Genomic DNA, 21,019 nt, shown 5'->3' on the forward strand with positions numbered 1-21,019 from the left:
GCTGTAAAGGCCCCACGCCCCCAAGGGCACAAGCGACCCCCATCTCTGGGTGCCAAGCCAAGGAGCTGCCAATGGGCTTTACACCCACGGTTCTGGAGTCCACCTGAGGCACTCGTCCACCCCAGGTCCCCTCACTCTTGAAGCTCCCCACACGTGCGCTCCCTGCTATGAGTCCCGGCCTCCCTGCCGCCATCCACTTCAAGACTGGATTAGAGCAGCCCTCATGCAATCAGCAGCCACAGCCAAGGTGGCACGTGACAGGTGGGCACAGGCACTTCTGATGACATCATGCCCACCCCAGAAACTCCGCCCACCTGCTTCCGGCCTGGGCTTCCTTGGACGGGCGGGAAACTTCCTACGGCTGGGGAGGGCCCAAGACCCGAGTCCAGCAGCTAGAGGACGCAATAGAAAATACACAAAACCAGAGAAACCCGGGAAACTCTCTAAACATGGACCCTGCCGTTCCTTGCGCGGGGTCACCTCTGTGGCATCTCCACGGGTCTCTCCTCTCCCTGGCTAGAGACAGGAACCAGGAGCGCCCGCTGGATAAGCCATGACCTTCAGTTCAGTACAAGCAGGAAGTTCCCTCTTTATTCAATCCGGACCGACTTCCGGTAAATACGTATATCCCAATTGTGGGCTGAATCACCCAGATGCTCAGGGCTGCCAACCTCAGTCTAAGGGAAGCCCAGCATCTCTTTTAGTTCAACAGACAGCAGCTTTTCTTCTTCTCTGGATGGCTGCACTGTCAAGAGCTTTTGTTTGATTTTTTCTTTCCCCCCAATGACAAATTAAGTCAAGATTCTGTAAGGGTAAACTTACTCCTCCCCACAGTCCCTACCCTCCCTGAAAGAATCCAGAAGTATTGTTGACTGTTATAGATTACCTTTTGTAAATGCTACAACGTAATGAAACAACATGATAGGTGCAAAGTCCACTTTAACCAAAAGAACGACACTCTGTTTCAGATTTTCATTTTAAAAAATCTGATCAGTTCCTCACTGTTCCAGAACAAAGAAGAAAAACAGAGTATGGAAGCATCTCCACCATCTGGCCCCAAACAACCTTCAGCTCCAGCTATTCTCCCCATTCCTATGGTCCTCAAGATTTCCATAAAACCCACACCTACACCTCGACTCTTTCCTACTAAATGCATTTGCCCTTGTTGGCCGCCAAACTCTTTTTCTGTTTTTTTCTTACATGGTATAATATAAAATCAGTCTCTCCAATTTATTTCTACCCATTTCTGCATTACTGTCCCAACTGCCCAAAAGTTAATCATGCATGTATTGGGCCTTTGCTAAATAATGATAAAATAAAACTACTGCTTGCTTCCCTTAAGGGAAGATAGACCACAAACAGCTACAAATCAGTGGGATAAAAAGTGCAATCACTGTACATGAGGTCTATAGGAAAAGGAAGAAAAGCAACAGACTAGGTGAGATACTAAGGTCAGAGAAGCTTCTCACAGACAAATGGACACCCAAATTTAGCCTTGTAATCCACTAACAGACAAGATGGAAAGGGCATCCCAGACAGGAGGAACAGCACATACCCTCCCAAGAAGGCACGAAGGATCAACCTTTTCAGAAATTCAAAAATTACATATGATAAAAGGCATGTGGAAGAGGTGGAGGATAGGTGCTCAGAGTAAGCAAAGGCAGTTTAAGGATACGTATGCCATGCTAAGGACTTCAGAATTTTATTTGTAGGTGGATGGAAATACGCAGGATTTCACCTTGAGAATGATATAAGCAGATGTGGATTTTAGAATGCTCTTTACTCCCATCGAAACGATTGATTGAAGCCAGGAATGCCCATTAGTCAGCCACTGCAGCAGTGCAGTTGAGAAACAGTAGTAGAATAAAACTGATAATTAAATGGCAGGCTGACAAGACTAGATGCCCAGTTACATGCACAAGATTAGGGAGAATGACAGGGAAGATTCAAGCCCTCCCTGACTCTTTGCCGTCTCTCATACCTCATATCCATACCATTAAGCAGTCCTGTTGTTGCAAACTTCTAAATTCATCCAAAACCTAATCATGTTTCACCTTCCCCACAGTCAACACCATCAATTCAAGCCACTATCATCCTTCATCTGGCTACTGCAATAGCTTTCTAACTGGTTAACCTGCATACATCTGTAGTCTGGTCTCAATCTAGTACCCAGTGAAAACATTAGCTAGATCATGTTGCTGCTCTGCTAAAAATCCTCCAACTTCCCCTGATCTCACACAGCAAAGGCCAGTCCTTACATGGCCTGTTCCTCATGACATCTCTCACCTTGAACAAACTAGGCATACATCCACATCCTGGCCTTTTCCCTGGCTTGTCCCTCTGCCTGGAATACTGTTCTTTCCTCAGGTGTCTACATCACACCCCTGCAAGCAATTGTTCAAAATGTCACTGTCTCAAATGAGAGCTACATGGTATTTAATACTGTTGTCTCCCAGCCCCCACTGCCCCAACTCCTGACCCTCCTCACTCTGTTCTACATCATTTTTCCTGTGGCACTCTAAGTTTTCGAATATCCTACATAATTTACTTTTATTTGTTGTCCATTTCTTTTACTAGAAAACATGAATTCACAAGGACAGGGCTCTTCTGTTTTGTTCATTGATGTATCACAAGCACTTAGAACAGCGCCTGGTCAACAGTAGGAGCTCAATGCATATTTAAATTAATGAATGTTTGAATAAATGAACCCAATACTTGGAGTCAGGAGAGAATCATGGGGAGGAACGGGTCAGGTATGTCTTCTGGAAATGACACCTGAGCTGAGCCTTCATGAGAAGAAATTAAGAAAGCAAGTAAATGGTCTGGAATTTCCAGAGATGACAGCATGAGAAGGTAGAGATGCAAGAAGGGCACGGGACTACAAACAGTTTGATGTTGCCAGAGCTTAAATAAGAGGCAAAGAGGTAGAAATAAGGCTGGTTCTTGTCAATTAGTGGAAGGTCCTGATTATATTCCAGCTCAAGTAAGTTTACTGTGAGTTTCTGAAACATCCATCAGACTTTAGTGACAACAATTAGTTTCAAGGAAAAAGTAATGTGCACATATAGGGTAGTGGTGATGTAGCCAAGAGATATTTTTAAAATATAACCAGCAGGATTTATTGAATGGACTGAATGTGGAGAGAGTGGTGAATGAGAATAAAGATAAGTACCAGCTTTCAAACTCACGTATATATGGTGTAATGAGAAAGAAGATGGTAAGTGTCCTACCCAATGAGAAAGAAGATGTTAAGTTCAGTTTTTGACTTGTTAAATTTTAGCCCATTAAGTTAGAAAAAATGGTGATAGAAATAAACATTAATTTCCTTTTTAGATCCATTATGGTGACATGATGGAGAAAATATGAGGTAAGAAAATCTGTCAAGTTTCCATTCTAACCTTACCACTCATAAAAAATATTCAGGTGTTAACTTAAATCTTTCCTTTCCAAAAGAATACTTTAGGCCATTTAATACTAATTAGAACCTCACCATGCTCTGACAGAAGAACAGTGCTACGGACAAAATGTTTCCCCCCAAAATTCGTATGTTGAAGCCTTGATCCCCAGTGCAGTGGTATCTGGAGGTGGGGTCCTTGGGAGGTAATTAGGTCATGAGGGGTAGAGCCCTCACTGACAGGATTAGTGCCCTCATAAGAGCTGAGAGATTAGTGCCCTAATAAGAAATGAGAAAGAGAGGATTTGTCTCTCAAAACATTTCTCTTGCAAGAAGGCAGCCATCTGCCAACCAGAGAGAGGGCCCTGCCCAGGAACTGCATCAGCCAGCACCATGGTCTCTGACTTCCCAGCCCCCAGAACTGTGAGAAATAAATGTTTAAAAGTCACCCAGTCTGTGGTACTTGTTGGAGCAGCTCGAATTTACTAAGACAGGTAAGCATAAGCATTTTGTTTAAAAGTTTGATAAACAGAAAAAAACAATTTCTCATTATGTGTTTCTGAGGTTTTTACAATTTGAGAATTTTGATTATTCTGGTGGACAAAAGTGCTAAATCCTCCTCGGACCGGGGATTAATATATTCTCTTTGGCACAATGGATTTAAGTAGCCCTCAACTGATCTCATATTTAAAGCAGAGACTATGAATCAGTCAGTTGTTGTGAGAGGAACATCTGGACTAGACATCTAACAACAAGGATCCTAGTTTTGATTATTTCATTTACTTGCCACCAAATGTGGTTTTAGTGATTTTTCTTATCTCTTTATCTGACTGTATGCTTATTTGTATATTCAGTAACTATTTTTGAGCACTAACAACATGCTAGATACTAGAAATCTAAGGATGACAAAAGCATGGTCCCTGTCTTTTACTTAAGCTGGTAGACAACATAGAACAGATGAAGATAAATAACATTAGTGATGCCTGACCCACCTATTTCCCAGGGCTTTTATGAAGCTTCAACAAACTGAATTCTTTTCAAAAATATACAGCTCTCCACAGAAGTAAAGTGCTAATATTTGAAGGCAGATATTCACCACAACAGCACATTTCTCTATGTAGGCTGTTTCGAGTAGTCACTATGGAGCTTAATGAGGTAAGTGGAAATACAGGGCCCAAAAAATCAAAAGTCACAACCAATGGAAAAATAAAAACTGTATCGTGAGAGCTTCTTAAGTATGCCGAAGCATATTTTTAAAATCATTACAAGCATATGACTTCTATATCAATCTAATAACAGGATTATATTTCAAATTAAGTACATTTTTCTAAGGTACAGTTGTTCACATCAAATGATCTAATTGTCAAGTCTAAATAAAATAAATTTACCTATGTTTAAATGCACAATGAAAACAACCAGTGAAATTTAAGTGGAAGACTGCTAAGAAAAAATGTATATATATATAAAAATTTCACTCAACTCAAAGGAAAAAATGTAACTATATACCAAAAGAAACACCATGGATTCAAGGGTCATGAGAACAAACAAAAAAACAACAGTTTTACTCTGGGTATTTTATTAGCTTGTCTTGTTTTTTAATCAAGACAAGTATAGATGACCCTCTATTTATGAATTTTTATCCCTCGAAGTTCTTTATTTAGTGGTCCTTTTCAAATTGTTACACATTCAAAAATTAAAACAATATAAAATATATATATTAAGAAGTCTCATTCCCACCAGATTTCTCCCCCAAGAAAACACACAAGTATGTTTTCCTGTGTGTCCTACCAGTATTTCTTCATGTGGCAAATAACTCAAAATTTTTATAAATACAAACAAAACATATCCATATGTGTCAACCACCAAGTCCCGGCCTCCACAGCTGCTTGATTGATGCAAAGCTTTTCTTAGCCAGTTGCTTGTGATAGCATTAGTCTGAATTTGTTGAATACCTACTATGTGTGGGGCAGTATACTAATCATTTTCCATTTACTAAATCCATCTTCAAAATAATCCAGATAAATGATTCTTACTATCCTCATTTTACAGAAGAGGAAAGAGGATTAAGAAGTTAGGTCACTTGCCAAAGTTAACATAGCAAACGTGTACCTGAGCTATGTTTCAAAACAAATCAGTGTGCCTACAGATCCTCTTTACCGTATATTCTCTACTACCTCTTCAGTCTTACTGCCTCGCCAAAGTTTGCAAGTAAAACAGTCAGATACTCTAGGAGGCCAAAAATCACTTCCCAAAAAGATACCCACGTCAAATCCCTGGAACCCATAGAATATTTATTTGCCTTATGGCAAAAGATGAGATGATAGTGAAAGATCCTGGGAGGAGGAGTTTACCCTGTATTATCCAAGTGGGCCCTAAATGATACCACTTCAAGGTATTCCACACGGCATCCCTTCTAATCAAGGAATTTACCTCATAGCAAATGAGGTATGACCATGGACCCATCATCATGGAATTCACTGTTCAAACCATGTCCCCATATCCTGAAGTAGCTGGTTTGACAGAAAAGAAAAATGGCATTTGAAGTCTCAGCAGCAGGTAGGTTTAGGTGAGATATCTTGCAGGGCTGGGGCAATGTTCTGTGGGAGACTGTATATGTACTAAACTGGCGTCTAATGTATGATACCGTTTCTCCCATAGCCGGGATTCATGGGTCCAGGAATCAAGGGTGGGGAGGAATAGGAATGGCACCCCCTAATATTACTCCTGGTGATTTACTACTAAAATGTTCACTTCCTGTTCCCACAACCTTATGCTCTGCTGGTCCTTCAAAGGAAGGAATGTTTCTATCAGAAGACACAATGGCTCCAATGAACTGGAAGTTGAGACTGCCACCCAGCCACTTTGGGCTCCTCAGGCCTCTGAATCAATAGGCAAAGTACTGGCTGGGGTGATTGATCCTGATTGCCAAGAGGAAATGGAGCTGCTACTATCGGGTAATCTGGCTCCAGGCCCAAATCCTCTGTGTGATCTTTCAGGTCCAACATAGGCAGTTACAGAGTTGTGCCTGGCAGCCCTCATGGAGAAAAACTGACGCCACCATACAACATGGTTGGTGCACAGTCAGTGCACTGCAGCTTTCTGGATGGAGTTGCAGTTGAGGACTCAGGCTTCCCTGACCCCTGGGCCAGCCATGCTTGTTCACATATCTTCCTTCCTTGTCTAGGCACCTCCATTCAGCCGCCTTTTTACTGGGGGCCTGGAAGACGTGCTTTTCTCCCCTTTGTTTCGGTACTTTCCCATACCTAGCCCTTCTCCCAGCCAACAGGCCCATAAAGAGGCAGGAGCCTTTTGTTTGAGACTTCCCAGCAGTGAAATGCACCCCTCATCTTAGCTGATCCATCTGACTCTCACCCAGTGCCATTCTGCAGATTGACAGCCAGCACCTCTGGGGAGCCAGCACCATTTTGTGTCTCTTGTTTACACTGTCCCAGCAAGTGAACAAAGGCTTAGTTATTCCTTTTGGTTCGGCCCCTCGTCCTAATGAACCACCTAGACACCTGGTTGCTTTTCGGCTACAGAAAGGAGGTTAGGAAGAACATGACTGGAATGTAGAATGCCCCTTAGGGCATCTGCCACCATGCCCTGTGACTGAAGTCAATGGAAAACCAACAACCCCTTTCAGGCAGGACTGTTAATGACCCAGGCCCCTCAGAAATGAGGGTCTGGGTCACCCTACAGGCAAAGAACCCTGAACAACAGGCTGTGGTCCTCCCAGAGGGCAAAGGGAATATAGAATGAGTAATGGAAGAAAGTAGCTATAAACACTATCTAGGACCAGGCAGTCAGTTTCAGAAATAAGGGCTGCAATGTTTATGAGTATTTCTTATTTTGTTATGAGTATGTGGGTATATAAATAATTAAGCAATTATCTCTGCATTCTTCCTGCTCTTATCCCTTATCATCTAACATAAGATGCATGAATAACAGTGAACTTTACATCACAGTATTTAAGTTCTAGGATGTTAAGGAAAACAATGAACACCAACCAGGAACTTTTGCATACCCTTCTGGGGAAAGGGTTAACACATTTTTGGTTGTAAGTAAGAGAGCTGCATCATGTCCTGTGGAAGTATGACTTTGTGGGTGTCTTTATTTGGAGATTAGTCATAGTTTAAAGAGAAGCATATGAGTGCCAAGTTTACAAGGGGTGATGGCCAGTTTTATGTGGGAACTTGACTAGTCTAATATTCCCAGTTACTCATTCAAATACTAATCAAGGTGTTGCTGTGAAGGTATTTTGTAGGTATGATTAGCAATCACAGTCCATTGACTTTAAGGAGATTATCCTTGATAATCTGAGGGGGACCTACATGCAATCAAATGTATCCTTAAAAGAGGGAGGCAGAGCAAGTTTTGAGAGAGAAGTGCACAGAGAAGGGGATGCGAAAATAGAGGCAGAGAATAGAATGATGCTGCCACAAGACAAGGAATGCCTGGAGTCCCCAGAAGCTGGAATAGGCAGGAAAGCACTCTCCCTTTGAGCCTCTGGAGGGTGTGCAGCCCTGCCAATATCCTGATTCCAGACTTCTCTTCTCCAGAATGAGAGAATGTATTTCCGTTGTGTTAAGCCACAAAGTTTGTGGCATTTGTTAGAGCAGCCACAGGAAACTAATATAGGTACTTAACAATAAAACACAGTAAGAAAAGAAACTTTATCTGAGGAATGCGAGCCGGCTATAAATTATCAGACCCACAGAGGCAGGAGGGTGAGGCAGGAGTTGCATCCCACTTCCCCTCCTTGAGCTAAGTAATCAGCTCTTGAAGCTGCTTGCTATGTGTGCTCTGACCAGCTGCCGCCACAAGCAGCTGTCAACTAACCAAGCAAGGCCACTCACTGGACACCATACCGCATACCCCACACTTCACCAATGTATAGTCAATCACTAATCAATCTTATTTGTCTAACCAACGAGAATTCCTGACAAACAGCTGTATCAGCCCCACTCCCTGTCCCCCTTTCCACTTTGGAAAACCTGCTTCTAACAAAGGCCGAACAGAGCTCATATCCAAGGTGACCTGGGTCTGAGTCTTCCAGGCGGCTGTCCTCTCACCTTGGCTCAAGTAAATTTTTTAAAATTATATTTTGTGTCTCAACTTCCTCCTTCAGGTCAACACTATAATGAGAATCAGATAATATTGTAGAGAAAGAATGAGCTAGTACATGCTTCCATTAAGCTACTGCACAAGTAAAACAAGTTTTTAAAATTGAATTCTTACTGAGACACCAATAGTTAAGATGTCCTCCCTCCCATTATGCTACAAAATATGAAACCTGTGACTCTTCAATATTTCCTTTCCCATTTTGCCATTTCCTCAGAGATCTGACCAGGTGGGGCAAATACTCATGTCCCAGAAGAGACCTGATACTATATATTAAAAGGCCTAAAAAAAGGCAAGCAAACCTCTAATTAAAAATGTTAATAACCATCCACAAGGGTCAAATGATAGTTTAAACCCCTGAAGCTATATAGAAATAATATTCTAAATCATACTACCATATTGTAATTTACTAAGAAAACCACAAGTAAAGTCTAGAAGCCACCAAAATCCATGATTCTTAATACTTTTAAGTGACGTTTCATAAGAATGTTAGTTGGCTTCAGAGGTTGAAATACCAACTTGCTTCCTTGATTTGAAATTTGATGGGAAGCCAACATCTAGAACTCGGTAATGTTACCTACAGCAGTCTTTCTTATATAGCTCTTTTATATTTGCCTTGAAAAAAAATGCTGAACTAATGACAAAAGACAATCTTGGGGGACTTTGTCTTAAAATCTGAGGGTGGAGAATCAGCATGCAAGCAAAACTTCAGGTGGCAGCACCTTTGGAATCAGCACCTCGCCAACTGTGGGGCATCCACTCAAGCTCTGGGGGATGGAATTCCCATACAACCTCGCCAGCCATCTCCAGCGGGTGACCAACTCTAAAGGATGAGAGCAGGGGAAGTGGAAAAGCAGAGAGTAGAACGGCGTGTGGAATGTGAGTTTCTGGAGGGCAGAGATTTTGTCCTGTTTGTTCTCATCATATCACCTGCATGTGGAACAAAGAAGACAGTAAATATCCGTGGAACAGGTCAATGCATAGAAGATTCGGGTGGAGGAATCAAAGAAAGAAGTAAACACGGGAGGAACATAAATTTTCTGAAAGTATATATGGGGAGAAGGCAATTAGAATGATACAAGGAGAAAGTTACATACCAAAACCCAGCTCTCAAATTGAAATTTAATACCTGTCTCATGCACAGCAGCAGTTTACGGAAAACAAAATGAGTAATTTCCTTAGGTTCTTGGGTACTAGATGGGGGTAAGTTATTTTTTGCTGTAAAATTTTAGCATGTATTCCCCGAACAGACAAAGGAATTTCTCATTTAATTCATTGTTTCATCTTATTAACACTAGCAGTACTGATAGAAAATTTAATCATTGCATGTTTCATTAAGTTAAAGCAGAAGAAACCTGGCAATTAGCAAATTCCAGACCCACCCAATATTTGGGGGATTTCTTTAAATGTCAGATATGAATTTTTTTCCTATTTACCTGATTGACAGGATAGCAGAAATAAGGTATAAGGACATTGGGAAATTACTGTTAGAAAAAAAAGAATGCAACATATAATTTTCATATGTCTTCCAGGAAAGAACAACCATTATTTTTGGCCTTTTAAAATTCAAGCTGCAAACCACAGAGGTTAGATGAGGTTGAACACCTCATAAAGGTCCCTGCACACAGAAACATTCAGCAAACATTGCTGACAGATGACTGTCATTGGTATGGAGGGCTCAGAGATCTAGCAACCAAAACCAAGATTCATTACAATGCTTGCTTTAAATTTTGTTTTTGTTACCACTCCAGTAAAACTAGATGACTCTCTTCTATTTTAACTAGTATTAGTCTTTATATTTTCCCTATCATCAATAAGAAATGTATCTTCTGTTCTTAAGGTAATTTATAATGCTGGTAAATACCGCTCTAAAAAAAATTGATATGTATAACTATATGTCTATACCTTTCAAACTAAGTTATTCTTAAAATTGACACTAGGTGAAAATACTTTCCTTCCCCATCTTAATATTAGAAAAGAATTATCTTGGGGGTGGTAGCAAACTGTTGGAGAGTGAGGGAAATAAAGTAAGAATTTTTTTTTTTTTTTTTAGATGGAATTTTGCTCTTTTTGCCCAGGCTGGAGTGCAATGGCGTGATCTTGGCTCACTGCAACCTCCGCCTCCTGGGTTCAAGCGATTCTCCTGCCTCAGCCTCCCAAGTAGCTGGGATTACAGTAATGCGCCACTATGCCCGGCTAATTTTTGTATTTTTAGTGGAGATGGGGTTTCACCATGTTGGTCAGGCTGGTCTCGAACTCCCAACCTCAGGTGATCCGCCTGCCTTGGCCTCCCAAAGTGCTGGGATTATAGGCATGAGCCACCGCTCCTAAAGTGAGCTTTATGATTTTACTTTGTCCCCTGCTATCAAGTCAGTACTTTCAGATATATTCCATAAAAAGGGGGAAAACCTATATTCATCTGCCATTTTAAGAAAATATGATGTTACAGTTCATGAAATCCCCATCTGAAATACTAGTATAGTGAAGAAAACATGAGTTCTGGGAGCAGACAGGTGTGAGCTTGAATCTCTAATCTATCACTTATTAATGTAACCTCTGTCCGGACAATTTCCCCACCTACAGTATGCAGTTTTTGTGAATGTTAAATGAGGTAAGTAATGTTAAGACTCTAGCATAGCCCTAATACACAGGAAGTACTCAGCAAATATTTAAAATAAATATTCATAAAAGTCTCTTTAAGTATCTTTATTTTCCAAATATTCTACCACCCAATGAAAGCATTAAGAAACCAGTTCTTTTCAAATCAGCCATGGCCACAAAACTAACACAGTTAACACAGATTAATATATTGCCAACATATACAAGCTCACTTGTACATGTCTGTACAAACTGCTGAAGTCCAAAAAATAAAATTTCATCAATTGCAAACATACAGAGCGTGCAAAATATTACAGGCTTTTAGATAGCTTCCAATTCTGCTTACAAGCAAGGTACAGGGGAAAAGTTAATTGGGTGAAATGACTTGAAATGACAATGAGTATCAGCTGAATAAGGTCCCGTACAGCCTGCTGTGTTCACTATAGCACTCAGCATGTATGGCCTCTACATGCTTATGGAATAGAGAATATGAAATTGCCCCAATTTTAGTTGTTCTCTTAAAGGTTTGTTACTTTATATTTAAAATGCATTGGCTAAAACTTTAAAAAATGTTTTATTTCTTTATTTTTCATTTAGCTTTAAGTAAAATAAAAACAATCGAAAATGAACACTAGAACCTTTTTTCAAACTTTGAAAATCAAGTTAATATTTTCTGAGGCTGGTTTGTGAGTGCATGGGTATTCATTTATTCACATGTTTTAAATTAATTACATGTATCTTCAGACACATAACAGTCCCTGGCATAGAGATTGTTTCTGAATGGATGGAAAGAAGAAAGGAAAGGAGGCCTTCCTGGAGTAAGGGAAGAAAGGCAAATGGATGTATGGGAAAAATTATAAATTTGAAAAAAGTGTCACAGAATGAAATTGTCTATATTCCAGGCTAAATAACTTATCTGCATATGGTATGAACTGCAGGTTAAGTAACAAGTTAGAAAGCAAGGGAACAGATTTTAAACAAGTCTAACCAACCAGCCACTAAAAAAAAAAAAAAAAAAAAAAAAAAAAAAAAAAAAAAAAAAAGATACATTTAAAACTCTACCTTTAAATATAAATTTCATTTAAAGAAAAATGTAAAGAGTTAAGAAAAATACTTCAAAAGGCAAACTGTTAAGTTTAAATATGCATATTGTATTATTTCACTTTTTATGACAAACCAAGATAAAAAGTACAAAGGACAGCAGATACTTCTGAATGTCACTTGAAAAATTTGGATTTTCAATTGTACACACCTGAGGTTGAGGCAAGTTATTGGCAAAACCATTTCAGGAGTGTTTATGAAGACTAGAAAAGGTTCAGGGATAGAATACAGAGGGCAGGTTATACTGATTTACAAGAAAGCAGTCATAAGAACTAACACTCATGGGGTAGTCACATGTGTTTTTCACAAAAATTCTATAAGGTAAGAATTAGTATTATTCCCTCCATTTTAGAGGATGAAACTGAAGCAGAGAGGTTAAATAGCTGGCCGCACAGCTAGTCTGCAGCAAAGTTCGATTAAAACCCAGGCGTCTGCTTCCAGAGTCCCGCTTGCAGACACAAGAGTAGAAATATATACTGAATCAAGTTGAACCATAATGCAAATTCATAGCAAACATAAAGAGTATGTGCTTTTCATTTTGACCCAATAAACACCTTTTGAGTGTTTATTATGTGCCAGGTGCAAAACTGCAGCCTCCTTTTTACTTCATGTAATGCTAAATTTACAATCTGTTTTGAGTAGATACTAAAAAATGACTTAAGTTGACCGGGCGGTGGCTCTTACTTGTAATCCCAGCACTTTGGGAGGCCGAGGCGGGCGGATCACGAGGTCAGGAGATGGAGACCATCCTGGCTAACACGGTGAAACCCCCTCTCTACTAAAAATACAAAAAATTAGGCGGGTGTCGTGGCAGGCACCTGTAGTCCCAGCTACTCCAGAGGCTGAGGGAGGAGAATGGTGTGAACCCAGGAGGCGGAGCTTGCAGTGAGCCTAGATTCCGCCACTGCACTCCAGCCTGGACGACAGAGCGAGACTCCGTCTCAAAAACAACAACAAAAAAATCAGACATTTAACTCAAGTACAACAACGTTGACATGATGACATCATAGATATGTATGTAATTTCCCCTCAGCTAACAAAGTATTTAAATCAAAATAAATTAGAAAATTAGATGGAGTTGCTTTGCCCAGATACTTTCTCATTGTACTGTATTAGTCATTTGGATTATGAGAACAGCAAAGCAAAAGAAGTAGTATTTTTATTGGGAAAAAAAGAGGAGCACAGGATGGCATGAAAGACAGGAAATCAAAAGATCATGTGTAATTCACTGTAAATTTGGTAACATGGAAAAAAGTTAATTGTGTTGCAGCCATATCTGTAAGTCCTAATGGCCAGCACAAAGGGGGCTTTTTCTTTCACAGCAAAAAAAAAAAAAAGTGGCCAAATGAATTTTAAGCAATTTCTCTGACAAGTATTTTCATTGTGCTTCTGTTATTCTTCGAAAACAGAAACTGGAATGAGGTTTAAGTTTTGCACTTGGAATGAAATTAGCATGATCGTATAGTTGGTGTCAATAAAGAAATTATTTGTTGACTGCTGGCTTTGCTGTATTCTGCTCTACTATTGTAAAATCTGTCAGTCCCGGCTGCCATCTCCCCTTCAAAACCCAAGTTTCCCAATAAAAAGAACCACAGTTGTATGGAATGGGTCGCCAGAGATTTGAACCTCCACAAGCATTACTCCCTGGTCCTGCCCTGCTCTGCAGTCTTTGCAAAAAGACAATGGCAAGTTCGCCTCCTACTTGCAACACCCAAAATGAAGCTTAAACAACTCTTCAAAACATGTGTGTTGTTGTGCTGTTTTTTTGTGTTTTTGTTTTTTTTTTAAGTTAAATTAGCTGCTGAATGTATTTTAGCCCAATATAAATTAAGGATATAATCTACCTGACATTGCCTTGAATGGGTTTTTATGCCGTTTACAAGAAGAAACTTAAAACTCCATAAAGCTGACCTATTCATTCATCGATGCTTTATATTTAAAAGGCTCTATTATATGTCCATCCCAGAAAACCAAATATCCATTTTAAAACACACATAAGACAAAAATGCTATAGTAGCATACCAAAAACACTCCCTACAGCATTGGTTTAATTCAAGTCCTTACATATATATGATAAACTTAAAAATTCAAAATGTGCTAAGCTGGAGGCATCACACTACCTGACTTCAAACTATACTACAAGGCTATAGTAACCAAAACAGCATGGTACTGGTACCAAAACAGATATATATAGTGTAACAGAACAGAGGCCTCAGAAGTAACACATCTACAACCATCTGAGCTTTGACAAACCTGACAAAAAACAAGCAATGGGGAAAGGATTCCTTATTTAATAAATGATGTTGGGAAAACTGGCTAGCCATATGTAGAAAACTGAAACTGGACCCCTTTCTTATACTTTATACAAAAACTAAATCAAGATGGATTACAGACTTAATCCTAAGACCTAAACTCATACAAACCCTAGAAGAAAACCTAGGCAATACGATTCAGGACATAGGCATGGGCTAAGACTTCATGATTAAAACACCAAAAGCAATGGCAACAAAAGTCAAAACTGACAAATGGGATCTAAGTAAACTAAAGAGCTTCTGCTCAGCAAAAGAAACTATCACTGGAGTGAAGAGGTGACCTACAGAATGGCAGAAAATTGTTGCAATCTATCCATCTGACAAAGGGCTAATATCCAGAATCTACAAGGAATTTAAACAAATTTAAAAGAAAAAAACAACACCATCAAAAAGTGGGCAAAGGATATGAAAAGACAATTCTCCAAATAAGACATTTATGCGGCCAAACAAACATACGAGAAAAAAAGCTCATCATCACTCGTCATTAGAGAAATGCAAATCAAAACCACAATGAGATACCACCTCACGCCAGTTAAAATGGCCATCATTAAAAAGTCAGGAAACAACAGGTGCTAGAGAGGATGTGGAGAAACAGGAATGCTTTTACACTGTTGGTGGGAGTGTAAATTAGTTCAACCATTGTGGAAGGCAGTGTGATGATTCCTCAAGGATCTAGAACCAGAAATACCATTTGACCCAGCAATCCCATTACTGGATATATACCCAAAGGATTATAAATCATTCTACCATAAAGACACATGCACACATATGTTTACTGCAGCACTGTTCACAATAGCAAAGACTTGGAATCAACCCAAATGCCCATCAATGATAGACTGGATAAAGAAAATGTGGCACATACACACCATGGAATACTATGAAGCCATAAAAAAGGATGCGTTCATGTCCTTTGCAGGACATGGGTGAAGCTGGAAACCATCATTCTCAGCAAACTAACACAGGAACAGAAAAACCAAACACTGCATGTTCTCACTTATAGGTGGGAACTGAACAATGAGAATGCATGGACACAGGGAGGGGAACATCACACACTGGGGCCTGTTGGGGGGAGATAGGCCTGTTGGGGGGAGATAGGGTTAAGGGAGATAGCATTAGGAGAAATACCTAATGTAGATGACGGGTTGATGGGTGCAGCAAACCACCATGGTTAGTGTATACCTATGTAACAAACCTGCATGTTCTGCACATGTATCCCAGAACTTAAAGTATAATGGGGAAAAAAAAAGTTCAAAATGCCCTAGCTAAGAAAGTTGATGGCATGAGTCGGTATTCTGATATGATCAAAAGCAGTACAAATATGGGGTACTACAAAAAAAACCTTAAAAAGGAGCCATCAATGAAAATTGCATATATTGGCCATTCCATCAGCAAAATCTACTGCTAATACTGAGACATTACATTAGTCACATTTCAATTTATTTAAAGTTTTCTAGTAAATCTTTATGTTTTATAATAAAGATATTTTATTATAACTTGCTAAGATATTTTTAAATGATGATATTCTAAACTATCCACCTTGTAAGGACACTTACTAATATTATGTGGTATGTGGGTCATTCTGAGTATGTTAAGGACGCATAACCCAGTCAAAATTCCAAAGACTGAAAACTTTGCTCAGATTCCTTGTTCAGGCATAGCACACAAAATAAATTATTGTAGGTGAGCTAAATAACCAATATTAAAACCTGCACCATATGACAACATTCTTAATCATACTAATTTGTGATGTATAAGTTTTCTAATAATTGCTTTCTATGCCAATTACTTTGTATAATATCGTTTTACAAAAATTAGGAAGAACCCTACGATACTGGATTTGAATTGGAGACAGCATTATAAGTCATCATTTAAGTATACATTTCCTAGCTTTATCCACTGTCAAGGCCTAGAAGGAATAACATCCAAGTTGCAATGCGCACATCTAGCGCTCAAGTCTTAAGCTACTAAATACCATTTCACACTGAACAGAACCAGAGTTCCCTGGAGAAGTGGCTGATTCCAGGTCTGAAATAGGAACATACAAAGTAAATAAGGGAAATGTGCGAAGAGAGCGACTGTTTCTGAGACTAATAAAGACATAGGAAATACAGTAAGAAAATGTTTGAAAGAATGCATATTGGCCAAATCTGGGTAATCTGAGGACTGGAAATAATAAATACAGCAATAGATTATAACACATTAAATATAAAAAAGAATAGACATGGTAATGTGTTAGAAGACTGAATAGAAAAGGAATCCATGGGCCCTTCATGATACCCAAAGTGAAGCAGAACGAAAAAGTGGGAGCAGAGTGAGGGAAGCCCTTTTCTCTCAGAAGAATTCAAGCTGTAAATACAGACGGAATAGCAGAATTCATTCAAAAATCATCATTTTCTAAGCCCCAAAGCAATAATTCCGGCCAAGATCATCAATGAACAGTAAAACCACGGAATGACAGGGTGTTGAGAAATATATATGCACAAGATCTCAAAGAATCATTCCATGGATTACTCATCACAAAAGAGAAATGACACCTTTCTGGTGGAGACATCTGGCAGACTCCATCTGAACCTAGTGAGCAAATTTAGCATCACCAAAAATAGAAAGGACATGCAACGCGATGGTAATTTGTGCCAAGCCAAAGAACCATATACTCACGTGCATAATGTTAAAAAGGACACTTAAAAGGATGGCAGGAGGTAAGTCTGGTGTGGTAAACAAGATCAGATCAAGAATTATGATTATCCCCAATCTACAGGTGAAGAAACCAAAGTTCAGAGAAGTAACTTTGTCAAACTCATGTATCTAAGTGATTGGCAAAGCTGGAATTTGAACAAAGTGAGTCGATTCTGAAACCCAGATTCTTTGGACTGCAGGAGCCTGCCAATCCCAGCCATCACTGGGTTTAAGGCCCAGGTCCAGCCATATGGAAATGGCTCCCTTAAGTCCTAGCCAGCGACTTTAGGGGCCAGCCCTGCAGCTCACCTGCCCTAGCCTCAGTCCATCCTTTGCTAGCCTACTTGTCTCTGGATTAGTCCTCTCCTGGGAGTCAAACTAACCTGCCTCCCCACCAAAGTTGGGCAACATCACTGTTACAGAAAAGATGGCTGGAAGCCTTTGGCTATATTATAGAGTTAAGAAAATTGGCTCAATTATCACACAGATGGACATCTGCAAAGTTAATAAAGACAGGCCTGTAGAATGACCAAAATTAAATTATTATCATTTCATTGTTCTAGTCCATTTAAATGAATGAAATTGAACATGTGACATACCCATGAAATGCTTGCCCATGTTCCATTATCAGGGCCTCAAATGAAAATCAGTCCTTATTTTAATAAACTTACACCCAGACTTCTGTCATTATACAGCCAAAAACCTACTCCGTTATCTCCAACTAATATGTCTGTCTTGGTCCTTTCAGACTGTTGTAACAAAACACCTTAGATTGGGTAATCTAAGAACAACAGAAACTTATTTTTCACAGTTCTGAAGGCTGGAAGTCCAAGATCAAAGCACCAGTAGACTCAGCATCTGGCGAAGGCCCCTTCTTCATGGATGAGCCTTTCTGTGTGTCCGCACATGGCTGAAGGGGAAAGCAGGTCTTTGGGGCCTCTTATTAGAGCATTAATTAATCCCATTCTCAGGGTGGAGCCCTCATGACCTGACCACCTCCCAAAGGCCCCACATTCTAATACCATCTATCTTGGTGATGATGTTCAACATATGAATTCAGGGCTGAGGGAGGACAAATATTCAGACCACAGAAATGGCCAAAACCAAACACCTGATTTTCTTCCTAAAACTGATCCTCCATTCTTCCATCAAGGCTGAAACCCTGAAGCCATCATTGGCATCTTTCTCTCCTACCTTACAGCTAATACATCAGGAAATCCTGTTGGCCGTACCCTGAAAAAGTATCCACAATGCTTTCATTTCTCATCCAGTCTACTGCGTCCACCAGCCCTTGCCTGGGTTGGCCACTGGGCTCCTAACTTGTCTCCCTGTGTCTGCCCTTTTTCTCCTACAGTCAATTCTCAACACAGTAGTCACAGTGATCTTAGGAAGTCAGATCAGGTCACTTCTCTCCTTAAAACTCTTCAATGAACCAGGTGCCATGGTTTTACCTGTAATCCCAGCACCTATGGTGGCTGAGGTGAGAGGATCACCTGAGTTCAGCAGTTCCAGACCACGCTGGGCAACATAGCAAGACCCCTTCTCTATAAAAAATTTTTAAAAATGAGCTGGGTGTGGTGGCACACACCTGTAGTCCCAGCTACTTGGGAGGCTGAGGTGGAGGACTGCTTGAGCCCAGGAGGTCGAGGCTGCAAGGAGCCATGATCGCTCCACTGCTGTCAGCCTGGGCAACAGAGTGAGACCCTGTCTCAAAAAAATATGTAAGTGAATAAATAAACAAACTCTTCGGTTTCTTCCTGTCTTACTCAGAGAGCAGACAAAATCCTTCGTGGGGTCCTGCATATCCTAGGAGAACTTTGCTCTCCTCCTCTACTGACATGGCCTCCTTGCAGTGCCTCCAAATATGCCAGCCATATTCTGAGGCCAAATTTTTGCAATTGCTCTTTCTTCCTTCTGCTTGAAACTTGTTACCAGCTGTCCATCTGGCTCACCTGCTCTAAATTTTTGCTCAAATTTTACCTTTTGGTGCAGCCTTCCCTGCCCATGTTAATTAAAACGGTAACTGCCCTTCACTGCTTCTTCTCCATAACACTTATCAGCAATCTGACACACCACATATTTTCCTAATTTATTTCTGTCTTATCCTTCCTCTCCTTTAATGCAGGTATCCTGGAGGAAAGTGATTTTATTTTAATCGGTTCCTTCACTGCTGTATTCCCAATTCCTAAAAAAGTTCTTGGCACATAGTAGACACCTGATATCTGTTACATAAATAAATACATGATAAACCCACACATACAGACCATGGATTAAGAAAATTATCCTGTGGATTAAGTTTTTTTAATACTCACTTTCTTCTAATATAGAGTACTAAAAGCCAAATCAGGTTTTAATGGAGAACTAGTCACAAAGTTATCTCAATTCTCAAATCGTATGTAGAAAAGTAAGCCGATGAGTCTTTGGCTGTATTTGCACCCAAGCATTTTCCTATGTAAAACTCAGGTTTTGGTCACAAAAATGGTTTCTCCCTTTAAGCTAACTGGGTTGATTGTTAAAGTGACATATGTATGATATTAAATGTGACCAATAAATAGAAGGAAATCCTCAAATATGTCCAAACGTAGCACACAAACAAAGACTTATATGCATTTTACAGGACAGAAAAAAACAAACCCACTTTAGAAACAGGATGACTACTTTACATGTTCCAGTTAATTCTTTTCCAGGTAGCTTAATAGCTATGGACAAGATCTCAGCAACATCAAACTGCCGCAGACAGGAGAAAAGCTGGATGATACTAGATTTACTCACAGTTTTTGTTGTGTCCTTCATAGGCCCTTAAGTCCCACTTATATATAATGGAATGTAAATAGAAAGTAACAGAAAAAAGACTGTGAGGCTGGTAAAATGGAAAAGAAAAGAAATGGCAATCTGAGGTCAGCTGTGTGTGACCCACGTGTAAGACTGAGGTCGAACTTGTCTCCCTGTGAACAAAACACGGCAACAAGAGCTCCACTAGCACAGGTCACACTTTGGTCTCTGCTCACCTGAGGCACTCAATGCCACGAGTCAAGACAACAAACCACTCACAACTCTAATTTTAAGAGAGTCTTTTTCCACTTACTTTTTTGTTGAGGGAAAAAACCCCAAACCTGTCAGTTTGCCGATTAGGTTTTACAATACCAACATACATCTTAGCAGTTACTTAAGTATACCTGAGAATGGTGGAATTTATCGCTACAAAGTTTGGAAGTATACTTTACTAATAGTATTTAATTTCTATTCTTCTTATTAACAGATCTTAGAGAGAGAGAGGGAGCACCAACAATATCAAGGAGATCTTAAAAACAGAATGTTTAAGAGTTACATGCAACACATAAGCAATTTTTTCAAAAAGAGAAGAAAGGAAAGGCATTTTTAGCAAAACTGTCTTTAAAATTTTCTAAACTTGGCTGGGCGCGGTGGCTCACGCCTGTAATCCCAGCACTTTGGGAGGCCAAGGTGGGCAGATCACGAGGTCAGGAGATCGAGACCACAGTGAAACCCCGTCTCTACTAAAAATACAAAAAATTAGCCGGGCATGGTGGCGGCGCCTGTAGTCCCAGCTACTTGGGAGGCTGAGGCAGGAGAATGGCGTGAACCCGGGAGGCGGAGCTTGCAGTGAGCCGAGATTGCGCCACTGCACTCTAGCCTGGGCGACAGAGCGAGACTCCGTCTCAAAAAAAAAAAAAAGAAAAAGAAAAAAAAAATTTTCTAAACTTAAAACACTTGTACAGAAGTTGTTTCATATCATGAAAAATAGGAGTTCATACCTTTCTTTATAATCAGGGTTCAAATGGTGCGGCCCCTACTGTGT

The 21,019-nt window shown here is 40.0% G+C and overlaps 1 protein-coding gene across 8 annotated transcripts in view; it reads right to left on the reverse strand.

The window, feature by feature from the left end:
- The window catches only part of PDE10A (phosphodiesterase 10A), a 669,061-nt gene that overhangs the window by 249,711 nt on the left and 398,331 nt on the right, over positions 1 to 21,019 (reverse strand). The gene's annotated exons all lie outside the window — the stretch shown is intronic.

Source organism: Macaca thibetana, chromosome 4 (assembly GCF_024542745.1).
Source record: "Macaca thibetana thibetana isolate TM-01 chromosome 4, ASM2454274v1, whole genome shotgun sequence".
In the NCBI taxonomy this organism is placed as follows: Eukaryota; Metazoa; Chordata; class Mammalia; order Primates; family Cercopithecidae; genus Macaca; species Macaca thibetana.